This window comes from Glycine soja, chromosome 6 (genome assembly GCF_004193775.1).
Source record: "Glycine soja cultivar W05 chromosome 6, ASM419377v2, whole genome shotgun sequence".
NCBI classification, from domain to species: domain Eukaryota; kingdom Viridiplantae; phylum Streptophyta; class Magnoliopsida; order Fabales; family Fabaceae; genus Glycine; species Glycine soja.
In genome coordinates, this window is record NC_041007.1 from 40,579,051 (window position 1) to 40,600,098 (window position 21,048).

Below are 21,048 nucleotides of genomic sequence, written 5' to 3' on the forward strand. Positions count from 1 at the left end.
GGCAAAAATATTTTGTGTATATAAATTTTGTTGTATAACACAAGCTCATTCCAACCCCACCCACTTAATTAACAATGTCTCCTTGGAAGAAGGATGCAGGGATGCACCCTTTCCATCAGCTTTGTATCTGTCAAAAAATAGAAAGAAAAAAATTGCATCACCCTCTTGAAAACATTACCACAACCAGAAGAAAAAATAATCCTTTGCCAACCAACAGCATCCTATATGCTGGCAAGCTTATTCAGAATTCACATCAGTTCCAGCCCTTTATGCCACTTCCTGATTCTTGAGTTGTGTGGCAGATAACTCAAAATGAAAGTCTTGCCATTGTCCCTTTGCTTGCAGCTTGCATGATTTCTGATGGCATATTGGAAGTTTCTGGCTGGCTTAAAATAAATGGAAGAAGCAAGGGTCATTCTATAAGCCCAGATTTGCAAATTGATTTTGCGACTAGATTTTGATTTCGATGGAGTTGTTGGCAGCTTCCTATCTCCGTTTTGCTGAGATTCCTGCTTTGCTTCTTTTTTCCTTGATTTCTTCCTTCATTTTGTTCAATTACCAAAAACTTGCGCTTTTGAGCCGACAAATTTTCACCTTGCATCATAGTATAGTGAAGTTTGATAGTTCTAGATCCTATTTATATAGCCAACAATACCCGTATTTCTTCACCTCAACATGAAAACCCAATTCAACCATAGTTAAATATGCAATGAACTGGTTTGACCATGAAAAAGGTATGTATCCAATTCAACAAAATCTACTATCAATTTAACCATAAATTTAACTGACTGAACCAATCAAATCATCATCATGAACAAGCTATGTTTAGAGGACAGGAAAATAGTGGTCTAGATCCAAATCTAAAATATATTGTATGTGTTACATGCATAAGACATAAAAGAAGAAAACAAATATATAGCGACTCTGCATCATAATCACATCCTTTCTCCTTAGTCAGAAATCTTGTTCCTTAATCTTTCTGATTCTTAATTGTTGGATTTTTTAATAATAAATATTTTTATTTATTTGTCATATGTAAATTCAAAATCACATTAATTATTCTTTTATCAATTATATTTTTATTTATCTTTTAATTTTTAATTAATTTACATGTATTTATTTATGAAATGAAAAGAAAAATAAATAAAATAAGAAATTTTACAACCATTTTATTAGATTTAACAAATTTTATTGTATTTTTTAGTAAAACATAAAGACCTTAAAAGAAACATATAAAAAGGAATGGAGGGAGTATGAAGATAACTGTTATCAATAACAACACTAATATTAGAGGTAATTAATATTAAAAATTAAAAAGGATTATAGTTAATTTTTATGTGTATTAGTATTGCAGTCACAAGTGAGAAATAATAGAAATTAAGATAATAATATAAAATTTATTTAAAATATCGTTATGAAAAAGTTAATTAAAGATATTAACAACTTCCAGCAAAATAGTATCTAATTTTATCAAATTCTAATCACAGTTTAATCATAAATTTAACTGATTGAACAAATCCAACTAATATCCTCATATCTCCGTTCAATTTTTTATTTAGTCTTTAAAATATTGCATAAGGAAGAGTACCGGGCAAGTCACTTTTTTTCAATTGGCCATAAGTGCCTAAGACAAAAGAAAAAAACAACTATATAGTGACTCAGCATCAAAATATTTTTACTCCTTTTCTTTTTAGGGATGCAGAAATCTTATTCCTTAGTTTGACTTCCCGATTCCTAGATTGACTGACACGAGGAATAATTTAATTTTGTTTTTATACTTTTTTTTAGCTGTCATGCACTGACAATATTCTCTGATAAACATGGATTTGGATACCCTAAAAGCATAGCAGCTACTCAAACAGAAATTGCATCATCATCTGATAAACATTACTCAAACCAAAAAAGGAAAAACCAATATTCTTAACCAACAAACAAAACAACACAAGTATCTAATGACATGTTAGATATTAATTAGAAAAATAATAATAACAAGTTTTATGAGCCTTAAATTGTGGAAGATGAAAGTTGTAAAATTATAAGTTACAAAGTCTTGAATAAGCAATTATGTGAGCATTCAGTATTCTTGAATAAGCAATTATGTGAGTAGTCACTCTATTCTAGTATAAATTGGGGGATCATACTCTTATATTTTGGTGTGGCAAATGAAATAAAATCTTCTTCTTCTTCCAACAAAGTGGCATCAGAGCTTGAGTTCTAGAGTGTTGAGAGAGAAACACTTTGTGAGTTGAGAGATGGCAAGCAATGGCTTGAGTATGTTTCAATTCCCTCGTCTTACCAAAGAGAATTATGATAATTGGTGTCGTCGCATGAAAGCCTTGTTAGGTTCTCAAGATGCATGGAAGGTTGAAGAGAAGGTCAATCTTGTTGATGATAAAGAAGTTGAAGAGCCAACACTACTGCTATCACTTAATAATGGTGAGAAGGAAGACAAATGCTTATGGTATCTTGACAATGGAGCAAGCAATCACATGTGTGGATGCAAAGAGAAATTTGTGGAACTTGATGAGAAGGTGAAAGGAAATGTTTCTTTTGGAGATTCTTCCAAGGTGCAAATCCAAGAAAAATGTACTATTTTAATTTCTTTAAAAGATGGTGCTCACAAATTAATCACGGATGTTTACTATGTTCCTAAACTAAAAAGCAATATTTTGAGTTTGGGACAACTTGTTGAAAAGGGGAATGGAATTCATATGAAAGATTGTTGTTTATGGCTTCGAGATCAAAATTCTAATTTGATTGCCAAGGTGTTTATGTCAAGAAATAGAATGTTCACTTTGAACATTAAAACCAATGAAGCAAAATGTTTGAAGGCTAGCATAAAAGCTGAATCATGGTGTTGGCATATGAGATTTGGGCACTTGAATTTTGGAGCACTAAAATCCTTAGGAGAGGAGAAGATGGTGAAAGGGATGCCTCACATCAACCATCCTAATCAATTGTGTGAAGCATGTCTCCTTGGAAAGCATGCAAGAAGGAGTTTTCCAAAAGAAGCTAATTCAAGATCAAAGGAGTCTCTCCAACTTGTTTACACCGATGTGTGTGGCCCAATCAATCCTCCTTCATGTGGTAACAATAAATATTTCTTTCTTTTTATTGATGATGATAAGAAAGACTTGGGTTTATTTTCTAAAACAAAAATCTGAAGCATTTGTAGTTTTTAAAAATTTTAAAGCTCTTGTGGAAAATGAGAGTGGTTATGTAATCAAAGCTCTAAGATCCAATAGAGGTGGCGAATTCACATAAAAAGAATTTAATGAATTTTGTGAAAAATATGGGATTCGTCGCCCTCTAACGGTTCCTAGATCTCCACAACAAAATGGGGTAGCAGAGAGAAAAAATAGAACTATTCTTAATATAACTAGATGTATGTTGAAGGCTAAAAATATGCCAAAGGAATTTTGGGCCGAAGCTGTTGCGTGTGCCGTTTATTTGTCCAATCGCTCCCCAACAAAGAATGTCAAAGATCAAACACCACAAGAAGCATGGAGTGGAGTGAAGCCAAGAGTTGATCACTTGAGAGTATTTGGGAGCATTGCATATGCTCATGTACCCGACCAAGGAAGATTCAAGCTTGATGATCGGAGTGAGAAACATGCGTTCATTGGCTATGATGCAAGTTCAAAAGGCTACAAATTGTATAATCCAAACAATGGAAAGACAATTGTGAGCCGAGATGCCGAGTTCTATGAAGAAGGCACATGGAATTGGGAGGAGAAAGAAGACACTTATGATTTTTCTCGTACTTTGAAGAAATAGATGAAGAAGCCTTGACTCCAAATGATTCAACTCCAGCACTTTCACCAACTCCTTCAACCAATGAAGCTTCATCATCTTCTGAAGGGAGTTCAAGTGAAAGGCCAAGAAGAATGAGAAATATTCAAGAATTATATGATGAAACTGAAGTTATAAATGATTTGTTTTGTCTTTTTGTTGACAGTGAACCCTTAAACTTTGTTGAAGCAATGAAAGACAAAAGGTGGAGACAAGCCATGGAAGAAGAAATCAAAGCCATTGAGAAGAACAACACTTGGGAGTTATCAAGCCTTCCCAAAGGTCATGAAGCAATTGGAGTCAAATGGGTGTTCAAAATCAAGAAGAATGCAAAAGGAGAGGTTGAGAGACACAGAGCAAGACTTGGTGTGCAGAAGAATTTTTCCTATTAAGGGAGGATGTTAGATATTAATTAGAAAAATAATAATAAGTTTTATGAGCCTTAAATTGTGAAAGATGAAAGTTGTAAAGTTATAAGTTACAAAGTCTTGAATAAGCAATTATGTGAGCATTCAGTATTCTTGAATAAGCAATTATGTGAGTAGTCACTCTATTCTAGTATAAATAGGGGATCATACTCTTGTATTTTGGTGTGGCAAATGAAATAAAATCTTCTTCTTCTTCCAACATGACCACCAAAAATCTGATTTTACGCCACCAAGCTTATTCAAAATTTGCATCAGTTCCCTTTATGCCACTTCTGAATTCTTGAGATGAGTAAATGACGACTCAAATGAAAATCTTGCCACCGTTCCTTTGCTTGTAGGTTGCAGAATTTCTGATGATATATTGGCAGTTTGTGGGTCGAAATAAATGGCAGAAGAAAGGATCATTCTACAGGCCAACATTTGCAAATTCATTTTGCAACAAGTTGATTGTGTTTTCCTGAGATGAGTTTGCTGCATCTTTTCTCCGTTCTGGTGAGATTATTCCTTTGCTTCTTTTTCCTTTATTTCTTCCTTCATTTTGTTCAATTGCCCCAGATTTGCGCTTCCTAGCCAACGGATTTGATAGTTCTTGATCCTTGGTATATACCCAGCGATATCCGAATTTCTTCACCTCAGCATGACTCTTTCCACTCTTCCCATAATAATCTGCCAAGATAGTTGTACTTGTAATGGCATTCTTCAATGAACTCTTATCGATCAACAAAGAATACCCACATGTGATCTGATTTGTCTAAAACAAGTTCTGGATCTCCATAAAAATTCACTGGAATATCACCAAAATCAGGACACCACCTTTCTGCTTTTGAAAAACCCATCGCTGAGACTGTTTCATGAGGTACCACGAATAATGCTCAAAACGCAACGCCAATCCAACTATCGTCATGCATAACAGTAGATGCATCTAAACTTACACAGTTTCCCTCATGCTGATTATTGAACCACCTTGGTATTTCACTTTCAGGAGTAACACTTCCAATACAATTGACTGGAACTTGCAAAACCTGAGAAATTTGTATCATCCATGAAAAACCAATGTTAGTGCAGCCTTCCCTATCAACTAATTCTGGGCAGTTAAACATGTATAATCCTGTATCTCTTCCAACATACCACACCCCTGAGAAGTCAATTCGTGAAGGCAGCTCAGGCAAAGACTTCAACTGCTTGCAATGTTGTAACTTTAAACAGAACAGTTTGGAAAGCTTCTTGAGGTTGGGCAGTGTAACTAAATTGTCACCACTTAAATCTAGCCTTTCTAAGCAACATATAATTCCAATAGCATCAGGGATTTCAACTAAATTACAGAAACTTAGATCAAGTTTGCCCATACATGGAAAAATTGGCGAGGAAGGCATTAAGCCATTAACTGATTTTTTATATTCTCTGGAGTAGGAAGATGTTGGTTGGAAATGAGTAGGAGTGGCATCTATATCAATCTTCTTTAAATGCTCTGGGTCCCTTTGTTCATATAATAACTGGGTGTTGTACAGTTTTGAACAGCCAGAGAAAACAAGATATTCAAGAGAATTGAGGCTAGCATACTAGATTTTTGCAGTATTTCAAATTCAAATAAGTAAGCTCTTTTAGAAGACCAATGGATGGATCAATCTGCCTGAGTTGTTTACATCTTTTGAGAACTAGAAGTCCAAGAATTAAGTCCTCTCCAAATTGTGGCAACTTAATAAGACTTTTGCAATCTTTCAAATTCAGAAAAGTAAGCATTCGTAAAAGAACAATGGACAGACCGATCTCTTCGAGTTGAATACATCCTTCGAGATCAAGACTCTCAAGATATAGGGCATCTCCAATATATGGCAGTTTAATTAGAATTTTGGATGAGAGATTCAAACGCCTCAAATTGGGTAGAGGCTATAGTAAGAAACAAAGTTAATAATGACATGCAGGCTTTCTTTTGTTTCTTTAATTAAAAAGAAAAAAAAGGAAATAACATAAGAAAGTTTATCTTTTTATTTGTTTATTTAAATGAAAAAAATATTAAAAAAATTAATAATAATTTACCTTTGTGTCTTCCCAAAGTTGTTTGATGTTGCTGTGGCTCATATTCAACTCAACAAGTTTATCCGACTCAAAACTTGATGATAAACACTCAAAGGGATAATAAGTCCAATTAAGATAATCCTAATTCATTGGAAAGATTATCAAGTGTTTGTGATAAATTCATTTCCAAATCATTGATAAAAAAAAAAACTTCCAAGTTGAATTAACTTAAGGTGACTCATTGTTGATAAACCATCGATCCTCATTGTTTTCCGATGAGATTCGCCCATTAGAATTACTATGGCCTCAATATTTTTGGAAGTATTTACAAATTATAAACTAATAGTAGGAATTTATATTTAAAAATTATTTTACCTTATTATTTGACATAACTTTGTTTCAAATCCCACAACTGTAACATCCCAATTTTCATAAACTAGATTAAAAAGAATTGTTATTTATAAATAAATAGAATTTTAAAAATAATGATGAGATTTTATAAATAAATAAATAAGGAGATATAATTATTAATTAAAATAATGATTTGAGAGAAAATAAAAAAGGTATTTTATTTATTTGTTTGATAGAGAATAAAATAAAGTTTGTTTTTATAAAATAATAAATAATAAATAAATAAATAGAGTAAATAATAGGTCAAAAATGCCCCTAGCTATAAATAGCAACATGATAGGTCAATTTCAAACCGACTCCTCAGCCTCATAATTTCGTTTTTTCTCTCTTCTCCCAAAACCCTCTCTTTTTTCCGCAGGCCACCTAACCTATCTCAGAAAAATGACGATCTCGGACTCATTCACCGTTGGATCGTCGTGAAATTGGAGCACCACGTTCGCAACCCAATTCCGAGAATTCTCACCGTTGGGAATTTTGATATTATGTCTGAGCTAAGAGAAATACCCCTCACATGGTAGCATTTTCCTTTTCCGCAGAAACCCAGAGCTGTCTCGGAAAAACTACGATCCTGGTTTTGTTAACCATTGGATTTTCATGAAATTTGGATATTTTGTTTGAAATTCAATTTCGCACGCTTTGACCGTTGGGATTTGCGAGATAATATTTGTGGAGGGAGAAAAATAAATCGCATGATAACAGTACAAGTGGAGGCTTCAATCCCTTCTCTATCCCCTTTGACGTTTGGGAACTCTATCGGAGCAGTTAGAGGAAAAAAAATTGGAGGAATATCAGGGAACCGCTAGAGATGCTGCTTTAGAGGTAAGGGATGAGTTATTCACAATTGGGGATTAGTGAGAACATGTGTAGGAATCCTTAGAGATATCAATTGGAATGAGTTTTGGGGTATATTTGCAATTTTCATTTTATCCTTTTAATTATTACAATGAATTATATATGTTTGATGAATTAGTTGATGTCCCAATGAGAAATTGCTATGAAATTGATGTGTTTTTGTGTTGAGTGTGAACCCCTTAAAAAAATTAAGCTCTTTTTATTAACATAAATTATATTTTAAATAATATTATTGAATGACTTATTTTATATAAATTATTATCTTGTTCTAATTTTTCTACGATGATGATCAACATGTTATGTGTATATAATTATTGTAATACTAGAATAATAAATTAAAGAAAATTGTAAGGTTAATGTCTAGTGGTAATTTCTTTTGACGTAATATTAAATTAATTGTTATAGAAATCCTTTGATAAAAAAACAATGTAGTTTAATTTACTATATACATATACATATATATGTTTTGTATCATGCAAATATTATTATTGTGTGATGTGTATGAGTTATAAGGTGTAATAAGTTATTATAATGATATTATGATATTATAGTGAAAATTGAGTAGTACAAAGTTGAATTTGTCAATTTGCGAGATACATGTAAAAATGAGATGATTGATGTGATGTTATGAGATGTTAAATTGTGGGCATGATATTTGATTGTGAATAAGTGTGTGTTTGACACTTGATGTGACAATAATTATATTGTGAGCTATGAATTATACAATAACCTGACCAGTGTTATCTTGAAAAAAGCGTTGACGCACAGTGTTTAAGAGAAAATGTAGGTTTCCTAGTTAGGAACCAGTGTTAAATTGTAGCGCAATCGTGTTAAACATGTTTGAAACATGAGTGTGAGGTCGTGGTATTGTATAATTCATGAGCAGTGTTTATAAATGAAATATGTGATGAATTATGGAATAATATGTTGCCTTGAGATTATAATATTGTTATTGAGATTGAGTAAAAGTGTAAAGTAGAACATGTGTTGAATTGTGAGATATGTGAAAACATGTGATGGTGGATTGTGACATTATGAGATGTGAAATTGTGAATGAGTTTTGGTTGTGAATAAATGTGTGATTAACTCTTGATGTGACATTATTTGTGTTGTAAGCTGTGAATTATACAATAACCCGACCAGTGTTATCTTGAGAAAAGTGTAAATGCGCAATCTTAAAGAGAAAGTGTAGGTTCCTATTTAGGAACCAGTGTTAAATTGTAGCGCAATATGTTGTACGTGCTTAAGACACGAGTGTGAGGTCGTGGGTATTATATAATTCACTAGCAGTGTCTGTGTGCTAAAATGATTTTAGGGGTTGGACCTGAATCAGGAGGGAGAGGCCCTGACAGACTCTTCGGAGTGTAGGCCTTGGGGGTCACCAGGTTTGAGTGCTCCTTTAAGCCTATGCTGATCCCATACGGTTGGAGCATTCTCGCAAAACATCGTGACCCTGACTAGTCTCCCTATGATCTTACTTAGTGAGAGTGACCTGACAAACCCATTGTGTGGTGTGTCTTGTTATGTACTCCTAAGCGCCCCAGGGTGGTTTTTCACTGACATGGTACCACATTGCATGTAGGCTTGAGTCTTAGCATAATTGTCTCATGCGCTTGCTAATTGTTTATTATGAAATTGAGGTGTTATTATGTCTTGATTAGAACGTGTGATTCTTGTGTAAGGTGATTGATGGATGAAAAGTGTGATTGATGGATGAAAAGTGAATTTTGAATGACAAAGTGATGAAATAATGTGAGATATGCTAATTAAATTGTATTTGGCTACTATATGTTGTTTTATTTCTCTCTAGTAGTTAGAAATGTGATAACTCACTCCCGGTTTGCTGTTTGTTTTTGGATCCTGTGATGATCTTGAACCTTGTGTTCGGGGGAGCAGATGGCTAGGTGAAGTGCTTAAAGAAACCTTGTGTTGAAGGACGTTGGGACACAATGCTGTGATAGGATGTGACAGTGGGACATAAGTTTTATATTAATTGCATAATGTTAGTCTATTTTATTTTATCTCACTGATTTAACAAAATATTTTTGTAAATTTTGACGATCTTGTTTCGTGCCGAATATATTTTTAATAAGTTTTAATTGATAATAGTGAAGTGAATGTGAACCTTTTACCCGTGTGAATTTGGTTACCGATATTTTTTATATATTTTATTAATTTATATGTCGGGGTAGAGGGTCTCACAACAACCTACTCCATTTCCATTGCTTCTTTGGTGATTTTTCTCTAACAATGCACTTGCCCAAATAGTGCAACAAGTCATGCATGTTAATTTCTCATTCCATGGTTACGAGTGATTTATCAATGAGAACTTGTAGGCCATTTTCGGGATTAAATTCACTAAAATCTAGAACTTCCTTCATATCATTCACACCATCATCGTTGAAAAACATGCAATACCTAAAAATATTTCCTCGTGTGTATCCTCTAATTGATCAAAACTTATATGCAACACATTCAAAAAAAATTACTTTTAATTTCTCTTAGTGAAGCCAATGCAGTCTCCAATGTAAGGCATCTTTATCAAACAAAGATGAGTCCAATACTTCAATTGCTAAGGGATGACATTGACATTGTGATAGTACAACACAAGTCATCTTTTCAAAATCACTCACAATATAATTACTTTTGAAAGCTTTTCTACAAAATAATCGAACAACATCTTTGTCATTCAATGACTTCACTTGATAAATAGCATCTACTCCGTGTGCCTTCAATATTTTATGGATCACTAGAAATTATAATGATTATGCTTCCTCTGCCGTGTGCATTTAGGGAACAGATAAACTATACCTCCTGTAAACATATTGTTTACGCTGGAATTTGGTAAACAACCGCTAGTCTAAGTTAATTGCTTGCGAGATCAACTAGTGAATCTCAGGAGCATGTCATTTGTGTGTTTGCTTTAAATGTAAAACCTTTAATGTTCATCATTGCAATAAACATTTACTGGTTCGAAATTTGCAGAAAGGAAAATTGTTTAACAGAAATCGAAATGCTGGAAGTAACTTGACAAGGAAAGGAAAATTGCAGAATTTAAAGGATCAGTGAGTTCATTCGATCGAATGAACCATTTAAAAGGCGGGAATTATAAAATGAAACGTAAATTGCACTGCATTCAAAATGTAAAGTTTACAGAAACTTAAAATGGTTCACAAACATACATTCTCCTTGTGTACTCGTTTCTCTCTGCGCTGGGTACTTTGAGCATATAAGGATTTGTATAAATGATTTGCGACCCTGAAATCTAACTAAAAACTGCTATATATAGACATTCGAAAATAAACTGCCCTAACGGTCGAACACTATCCGAATGCCAAGTGTCCTGCCACGTACATCTTACATGCACATAACTGCTCCTTAGAACGGTTATCCACATTGCTCGAAGTCGAAGCTGATTTTGTGAATTTGTTCAGAAATTACGCTAAGTCCAGAACTCTTGCTGCCTCGACTTCGACTCGTCCATACACCAGTTCGAATTGCCCAATAGCTCGAAGTCCTCTTCCTTGTCTTAGCTTTGTACTTCGTAAATACTTCCTTGAACCTGGGAATTCCTTCTTAAAGACTCTCCTCTCTTTTCGATTCGAGCAGGTCCTGACCAGACTCTTGCTCTGTAATACGCTTCGAAACTCGAGACGACATCTAATACATACTTAGAGCATATTTTAGCTCGTCGAAAATATGGGCTAACAAATTGCCCCCAAAAAATGTCCGCTTCGATTCGAGATCGAAGGAAGATGAGAAGTTGACATTTTTTCTCTTCTTCTACCAGCTTTCCTGAAACGGCGACACGATGGCACGTTTACTGGTAACCGTCGCCTCGATCTCCCACTACCCATCATTAATTCCACCTTTCTAGGCAAAGTGGGACACGTGTCACGCTGGGGAGTTAAAAGGGAAATCTGATGTGATTGATTTCTGACCCTTGATTCTTATTATATTATTTTTCCCCTTTTAAAAGCGTAACTCCATAAATAGCGCCAGAACTCCAAACAAAAAACCCCTTCAGCTTCTTCCAAAACCCTTCTTCTTCCTTGCTTCTGAAACCTTTCTTCTTCTGATTCGTATCCATTATCTCCGGCGAAGCTTCCTTGTTTTCAGATAACAACTTGCTACTCCTTTCATCATCAAACTCACCGAATCTCTGAGCTTTGCCATTGTTCTCCGTGAGTCCAAGCTTTTACTCACTGATTCCATTAGTTATCAAACCCTTCACGAGAAAATCATCCCCTTTTCAGATTTCTCACAATGTCGCAAGGTCAAGCAGTTCCGTTTGCTGGGAAATGGCACCGTTTTACAGTCAGGAACGACGGAGAGAAGGTGGTCCCAGAACCACATGGTGACGCCGAACAAACAGAAACCTGGGAATCAGAGGTGATGATCCCTTTTGCAGTGGAAAGGACAGTTTACGCTTTCGGTGGACCTCTGCCAGACCAAGAGTCACTTTCGAGTTCAATGAACAAGGTATTTCCCTGCTACCCAACTTGCGAACCTAGGATTTTTGATAGTGAGCCTTACAACTTCAATTGTTTAAGCAAACCCCATAAACTCTTTCGATCCGCCCCGTCAATAGCCCATAAGGATTACCTACCTTGGCTTGATCGAGTCGAACAAGCGTATGAAGATTTCTGGAAGACATATGGCATATTTGACTTGATACAATTCTCTTGATTTGGTCCTGAATATCGACCAGAAATGCTGATAGCAGCTATGCATTTTTTCGAGTCTTCTACCAACACCTTTCAATTTAAATGTGGTATGATGACCCCTACTCTCTTAGATGTAGCTGCCCTCACAGGCCTTAGGCCTAGCGGAGAAACGTATGACCCCACTAATTCTAGTGATAATATCAAGCTAATATATAAGGAGAACACCTTTTCCAAATATATAGCTGAACACAAAGGATCGGTCGAAGAGGAAGTCTCTGATGAAGAGCATGTAGCCTTCTTGACCCTATGGCTATCTCACTATGTCTTTTGCACAAAATCCTTGCAAGTAGCCAAAAGATTTATTCCAATGGCAATACAAATTCATGAAGGTCAGAACTTTGGATTTGGACGCCTCTTGTTAGCAGTGCTATATGAATCGCTTGGAGAGGCATGTGATGACCTGAAGAAATCGAAGGATGGGTCTTCCTTCTTAGTATCTGGGCCTATGTGGCTTCTCCAGTTGTGGCTTAATGCCACTTTCGAACAAGAAATGGGATTAATAATCCCACAAGATTATGCTGAAGAAGTTGCCAATCGCTCGATCGAAGGCCAGAGAGCACTTCGATTAACACCCAAGACCTTCGATCAAAACCCACAAAAACTGTTCCTAAAGTACATGAGGATTTTTCTGAGCTTTGACAAGTTTCTTCCCCAACATGCTCCATTCATTAGTCGAGAGGTTGGCCCGGCCTGGTTTACTGACTATTTTCCTGCTGTCGATCCGGACAATGAAGAAGAAGTGAACGAAATATGGTCATTTTACCTGAATCCACAGATCCTGTCTTGTCGTACAGGCATTCAATCGAACTATTTAGGCCTGGTTGGATACCAGCCTAATTTGGTTTCAAGACAATTTGGCCTCTCGCAAATCCGTCCTAAAAGCTTGTTCGAAGATCCTCGAGACGTTATACGAGGGGCCACTCTTTCAGAAAAGACTTTCAAGAAGTTTTTGAAGATTTCACTTGATGAAAACTATGACCTGCATCCTTTTGAGTTCAACCATTCCCATTTCTGCACCCTGGGGTTTGTTACCTGGTGGGAGAAATATTATTCGTCCCGTTCACTTGGAGACACTATCATCATGATCTCTAGACTTGAGAGTGGTTTTATACAACCAACGGTCGAGAATATCCGCTCAAACCTTCAAGCTCGAGGTATTAAATTACTTTTGACTTTCTAAATTGATATGTATTTTTGCCTTTTCTAATATTCTTACTTTTAGGCAAAACAATCATGACGAAGAAAAGCACTGAAACGTCTCGAGCTGATGTGAGACCCAAGAAACCCACTGGGGTGAAGATCCAAGAATGGAAACAAGAAGAGAAGGTAACTCTTCTGAATTTATCTTTTACTCTTAACGTCTTTGCCTCATATTTCTTTATTTTTCAGAGTCACAAGAAAGATGATAGCACTGAGACTACCACGACCTCAAAACGCTCGAAGCGTGTGGTCATCGAATTAGACGAAGAGAAAGATGCAAGTTTTATTTCTAATGTCAATATTATAACTCTTTTCGAGTCTATATTCTGACATTTCTTTACCCTCGTAATGCAGGAAGAAGAGGAAAGACCACTTATAAGAAAGAGAAAGTTACCTTCGACTTCGACCAAGTCCACTGAACAAACAGAGGCAGGCAATTCCCAGACCCAAATGCCCAAGAAGAAAAAGAAAGTGAAACAGGTCGAGCCTGAACCTTCTGTGGCTGTTGAGGGTGGTGAGCCAATCAAGAAGAAAAAGAAAAAGACCAAGCCTTCAAAAGACCAAGGTGACAATCAAACTTCTGATGTCCAACCACCTTCGACCGATATTGACGGCACTGAAGTAGAGGCTACTCCTTCTGTTGCTGAAATGGGCAATCCTGTCAATCAACCGGACTCACCACCAGCACAACCTGCCGTCGAGGTATCATCCTCTTAATGTGTTTTAAATCATAGCTTATACGAAACTATTTGTTAACCTTTTTCCATGATAATTCGAATCAGGTACAACAAAATGTTTCTGTAGAAGAAGAAATACCCTCACATGCTCGAACATCTCCTGCTCCTGAGACGGATGCAGTGAATGTTGAGGAACAGGGTGAAGGTCAAGGTATTCGATCCAGCAGTCCTCATGGATCGAGTCAGAAAAGTTCATCTGAAGAAAACTTCTCCGATGAAGAGGCCATACAAGAGGCTGAAGCTGGAGGTTCGGACATTTACCCGGCGTCTTCAACCTCTAAGCTTTCCGCCAGCGTAGGGATCGCAGAAGAAACGTTCATTAAAATGCAAGACGAAGACCCAGCTGCAGCCCTTCGACTCCTGCTGAACACTAGTCAAGCCCACACCTCAAGTGAAAAGATTCCTGGTGCTTCGTCCTCCTCTGATGCTGAAATAAACTCTTCAGTACGCCAAGATTGCCTGCTCTTGAAGTTATCAATGGAATACGCACGGGCAGACGTACTTAAATCCATTGAAGAGAACCCCTCTGCTGCTTTTGGGCACCTGAACTTTTTGAAGAAATTGCACAACCCCCTTACCTCTGATGAGATTCTAGGCAAAGTTATCCAAATCGAGTCCATTATCAATCAATTTGCAAGTACTGTGCAGAAAAAACGCGAAAATGACGCCAGACTAGATGCCCAGAAACAGGCGCATATCCTTCTGCTCGAGAAAGCCCAAGCTGCTCAACATGAAGTCGAGCGTCTCACCAAAGAGGCGAAAGAAGGATCTTCTGAGATCAAAGCCTGTGATGATAACATCTCCTCCTGGGAGGCCACTATTACGGACTTGCTATCTCAGGTCGATGATCTAAGGCAAAAAATTGTGACAGAGCAGGCCAAACGCAAGGAACTCCAGGAGAAGGCCTCTAACTCGATTCAGAAGCTGATTGCTGAAAAAGGGAGGGAAGGCCTGAAGGCCTTTAGCGCATCTCAAGCTGTAGCAGATGAGGCAAGAGTTATGGAGGGTGCTGACCAGGTCTTAACTAAAGAAATGGCCACCTTGAAGAAGCTATATGAGGATTTGATCATGACTTAGTAGAACTTATGATTTTTTTTTTATTTCGAATTCTGTATTTCGATTCTACTCTTGATGTAATATTGACACATGCCCTTTCGTGGCAATTTTACTGTTATCGCCATTTTTATGTTTCCATTACTTCTGTCTATTCTATGCTTATTTTAACTTCGAGCAATGTTGGTTTATATTTTTTCAAATATTTACCATTTATACTCAAAGTACGTTTTTGAGGGGTTAATTCCTCTAATTCATAAGCACCATTCGAATAGATCTGAATTATTTTAAACGGTCCTTCCCAATTTGGGGACCATTTGCCCAAGGCTCGATCCTTACTATCCATGGGCAGGATAACCTTCCAAACTAAATCTCCAATATTAAAAGTTTTTGACTTCACTTTCTTATTATAAGCTTTAGCAACTCTTTCTTTTTGTTTAGTCAAAACTTCTAATGCTCTTAATCTCTCCTCATCTAAATCAACCAACTCATCTGACATCATTTTCCAATAATGGTCGATTGGAATGTCCATTTGTTTTTGTACCCTGGCTGATTGCAAATGTATTTCGACCGGAAGTACAGCATCATGCCCATAAGTCAGTCGAAATGGGGTAGTATTAGTTGATTCCTTAGGAGAATTTCTACATGCCCATAGAACTTGATCTAACGTTTTATTCCAATTTCTTGGCTTTTGGGCAATGTGTTTTTTAATCAAGTTAATTATAATCTTATTGGCTGCTTCGACCTGACCATTTGCTTGCGCGTAATATGGTGTTGAGGTTAATAATCGAAAGCCAGTTTTTTGGGCAAATTCTTTCATTTTTCGTCCAGTAAAAACTGAACCTTGATCAGTGGTAATTGTTTCAGGAATACCATACCTATAAATAATATGATTTTGAATAAAACTAATTACTGCTTCCTGATCAACATTTGGCAAAGGGACTGCTTCGATCCATTTTGTAAAGTAATCGATACCAACTATAATATAACGCTGGTTCTTAGAAGAGGCAGGCTTGATTTCACCAATTAAGTCCAAAGCCCATCCTCTGAAAGGCCAAGGTTTGATTATGGAGTGTAACTCACTAGCAGGTAAATGCTGTATCCCTGCATGCTTTTGGCATTCCTGACAGCCTTTAGCAAATTCTATACAGTCTTTTAACATCGAAGGCCAATACAAACCTTGTCGAAATAAAAGCCATTTCATTTTATGGCCTGCTTGATGTGATCCACAAGCCCCACTGTGAACATGGGAAACTGCCAAGTATGCTTCTGATTCACTTAGACATTTTAGCAACACTCCTTCTGCAGTCTTTTTAAACAAATCATTTCCCACAATCACGTAATTTAAAGCCCTATATTTGATCTTTCGAGCCACATTGCCTACTGGATTTTCCAAATATTCGATAATGGACTTTCTCCAATCATTATCTAACATATTGTCAATGGCCAAAATTTGAATTTTTTCCTGAAGATCATTCATACTTTCCTCTTCATTATTTTGTGGTATACTTGCCCCCACAAGTTTTGGCATTGGCAATTTAGTGCTTAATGGCTCTGGTAACACCAGTTTATCTTTTATTTCGATCAACTGAGTTAACTTTTCCTTCGACATTTTGTACCCTGAAGCTATTTGGGCTAAATCATTTGCTTCTTGGTTTTCTTGTCGAGGTATATGCTCAATGTTAATGTAATCGAAATGATTCAGAAGAGAACTGGCCATAACAAAATATTTTGCTAAGTGTTCATTAACACATTTGTATTCTTGTGTTAATTGCTTCAATACTAATTCTGAATCACCCCTTATGTTAACATTTCTTGCCCCCAGGCTAATTAAAATTTCAAGGCCTGTAATTAGAGCCTCATACTCAGCCTCATTATTAGAACAAAGCCCTTTGATTTTATATTTGAATTTAGTTGGAACTTTATTGGGGGATATTATTAAAACTCCAATTCCAGTTCCATGTTTGTGTTTCGAACCATCGAAATACAAAATCCAAGGCTCTGTATCGACATAGTCTTGCGGCATTTCGACCACTGAGTGATCTACAATAAAATCAGCCACAATTTGACCCTTAACAGATTTCAAAGGCTTGTACGTTAAAGAATATTCTGTTAATGCTAAAGCCCATTTTCCAATTCTACTGTGTAAAATAGGTTTTGACAACATGTGCTTAATAATATCATAATGAGAATACACATAAACATCAACAGGCTTTATATATTGCTTAAGTTTTGCACAAGAGAAATACAGACAAAGACAAAGTTTTTCTATGGCAGTATATCTAGTTTCTGCATCATTTAGTACACGACTAAGATAATAAATTGCATGTTCTATGCCATCATCATCTTCCTGAGCCAACATGCTACCAATGGTCTTGTCAGACGCAACAATATACAACTTCATAGACTTGTTTCGACTAGGAGGCATTAACACAGGAGGCTTGATCAGATATTCTTTAATTTCATCGAAAGCCTTTTGATGCTCTTCATTCCATTTGAATGGTTCATCTTTCTTGAGTCGAAGTAATGGCGAAAAAATCTGAGCTTTGCCACTTAGATTCGAAATGAATCGCCTCAAGAAGTTGATTTTTCCTAGCAAAGACTGAAGCTGTTTTTTGGTCGAAGGAGGCTTCGTCTCAAGAATAGCCTTTGTCTTATTTTGATTTATCTCAATGCCTTTTTTATGCACCACAAAACCAAGGAAATCTCCTGCACGCACACAAAAAGCACACTTTAATGGATTCATTTTTAATCCATGTTTCCTCATTCGTTCGAAAGATTGCCTAAGATAATCCAAATGGCTATCTTCTGAGGAGGATTTGATGATTATATCATCAATATAAATTTGCATAAATGTGTCAATAAAATCATGAAACATGGAATTCATGGCCCTTTGATAAGTGGCCCCAGCATTTTTCAACCCAAAGGGCATAACCACCCATTCATAAGTGCCTAAAGCACCAGGGCATCGAAATGCTGTTTTCGACACATCATTTTCAGCAATAAATATTTGGTTATAACCAGAATAACCATCTAACATGCTCAAAAATTCGAAACCAGCTGCCGAATCTACCAACATTTCCGCTACTGGCATAGCATATTCATCTTTAGGTGTAGCATTATTTAAATCCCTAAAATCTATGCATACTCTAAGAGTTCCATTCTTTTTAATGACAGGGACTATATTTGCTAACCATTCGACATACCTGGCAGCCCTGATGAATTTACACCTCAGCAGCCTTTCGATCTCTTCCTTAATCTTGGACATGATTTCTGGTGCGAATCTTCTTGGTAGTTGTTTTACTGGTCTTTTTCCCTCCTTAATAGGTAACTTCATTCGACCATTCTCTGCTTAACCCAGGCATTTCGTGGTAATCCCAAGCAAAACAGTCTTTAAACTCTCTAAGAAGAGGCACCAGCTTTTCTTTTAAACTTGAGGTGATATTGGCACTGATATAAGTTGGCCTTTTAATCGAGCCATCTCCAATATCGACCTCTTCCAAAGGATCTTGAGCCTGCATCTTGGCGCCTCACTTATGGGATTTTTCTCAAAACCCAGCGGCTCATCATCATAAATACAATCCAGTCTTCGATCCTTTGTTTCTTTGTTTTCATGATCTTCGATCTTGGCTTCAACTGCCATATTTTGTTGAGATTCAGCCTCAAAGGCCGTATTTAGTCTATTTTCGGCCATATAAGCCGTAATTCTGGCCCATGCAGTGCCTCAGTCATATTAATCTTCATATATATTCCACCCAGTTGGTGGAATGACTCCATCTTCAGAGGGAACAGCATCAATTTCCTCCCTCTCCCATATAAACCCATAGGTAGGATGGAGTTTGACAGAGTGGACAACATTGTCACTCCGATTCGACAACAGCCTCCTTGTCACCACAAGGTGCTATGTTAGCCAACTTTTTGTCAAAGGTTTGTGCAGTAACATTATCGACCTCTGACTTATAGAAGCTTTGATCCGCCTCTATATTTCCACAATCCCATCCTCCCTCCAGATAATGAGCTTCTGGTGAAGGGTAGATGGCACAGCCCCAACTCCATGAATCCACTCCCTTCCTAATAGCAAGTTAAAATTAGCCTTAGACTGTATCACCAGGAAAAGAGTTGGTCGAACTATACTGCCTACAGCAACATCTACTTGAATGGCTCCCAAAGAATAGCCAGTTTTACCCTCATAATTCGAAAGCACAATGTTGTGGGCAGATAGATCAGTGTCATGTTTCCCGATCTTGTAGAGCATAGATCGAGGCATTAAGTTGACAGCCGCTCCTCCATCAATGAGCACTTTGTTGATTCCAACATTCTCAACTTTTGCTCTGATGAAAAGAGGTTTGAGATGACTTTTCATCTGAAAATCTGGCTTTTCGAAATAAGCTAATTGCTCTTCCACACAGCCATTATTTCATAACATAGTAACATTACTGGCTTTGGGTCAGCCATATCAAAATGATCGAACTCACTTTCCGATCTCAGTAACTTCAGATTGGACATCATATTCAGATGCAAGATAGATACCAACACAGATGACATCGAAATCTGGCTCAGAATCCAGTAGATCCTCATCCTCCATCTTGTCTTCATCCACTGGAGGCAGGAGTCTCTCCTTTACCGGCCTCCTAGATACTTCTTTATACTGGCCCGTTTTAGATTCTGCTGGGCCAATTTCTTCTGACGCCTGGAAACCTGCGCCATTGGGTCCTCGTCATAGGATTCTTTCCTTTGTAATTGTTCCTATAAGAGTACCTATTGGCCTCCTGTGGGCCAATTTGCTTCGTTCCACTCGAACCACCTACTTCCATAATCCCTTTGTTGAACCTTATAAGTCCCTGGTGCATCCATTTTTTCGACCGGAACTGAACCAGGAGGAGCGAAAGTATTCCTTCGACCAGATTTCTGATTATATTCGACTGCACCATAACTCTTTTACCTTTATCGAAACGTTGGTTCTGCTTTGCCCCCTTGTTAACAACTTGGTATTTCTTGAGGCCCTCAGTAGCCTCCTTATCACATATGCACTGCAGCGAGGGCAGAGCATCACAATCTTGTTTCGAGTTTGCATCTGTTCAAGAAATCAATTAACTCCTCCTCAGCCTGAGGATACACAACCTTCATTTGTTCGTTGTAATCCTCTTCAGATATGTCCTGAACTTGCACATGGGACACCTCCATTGTTTCGACCATCATTATTTCTTGAGGTTCTGCATAAAGAGTTTCAGCAGCTTTGGATATTTCCGCATTTGCCTGAGCAACCTTTGGTTTCTCACCAAATTTGAGCCTCCCTTCGTCGAGAGCCTTTTGAACCAAATCCCTGAAAAGAACACAACGTGAGGTTTTATGGCCAAGGAAATTATGAAATTTACAATAACCCTTTTCTTCTGTTGTTCGATTGGGGGTACTTTCAAGCCCTTAGGAACAACAATCTGCCATCTGTGACTAATAAATCAAATATTTCATCACATCTAGTTATGTCAAATGTATATAAGTTTTAGACACAAATTTATCATTTTTAGGTTCACAGGGTTTTTTCCCATTGGAAGGTCTAAGGATTTACAAACATAAGGAGGTCCAGGTTTTAATTCTGCTAAATCAACCTCATTGTCTTCGATATCTTTCATAAATAATATCGAACTCCTGGTCATTGTCATTGGTTTCGACATATGCAACCTTTTCCTTCTTGTGGAATTTAGAATTTCTAGCCTTTTCAGCCTTCAATCGTTCGAGTTGCCGAACTCTATCAGCCAATTGAGCCATATCCCTTAAATACTGGGTAATCTAATTTCTTTCTGATCGAATAGTCTAGGCCACCAGCAGCCATTT

General features: G+C 36.9%; 1 pseudogene; it reads right to left on the minus strand.

The window, feature by feature from the left end:
- Positions 1–9,697: 9,697 nt before the first annotated feature.
- LOC114416251 overlaps positions 9,698–21,048 on the minus strand; it is a 28,454-nt pseudogene continuing 17,103 nt past the window's right edge.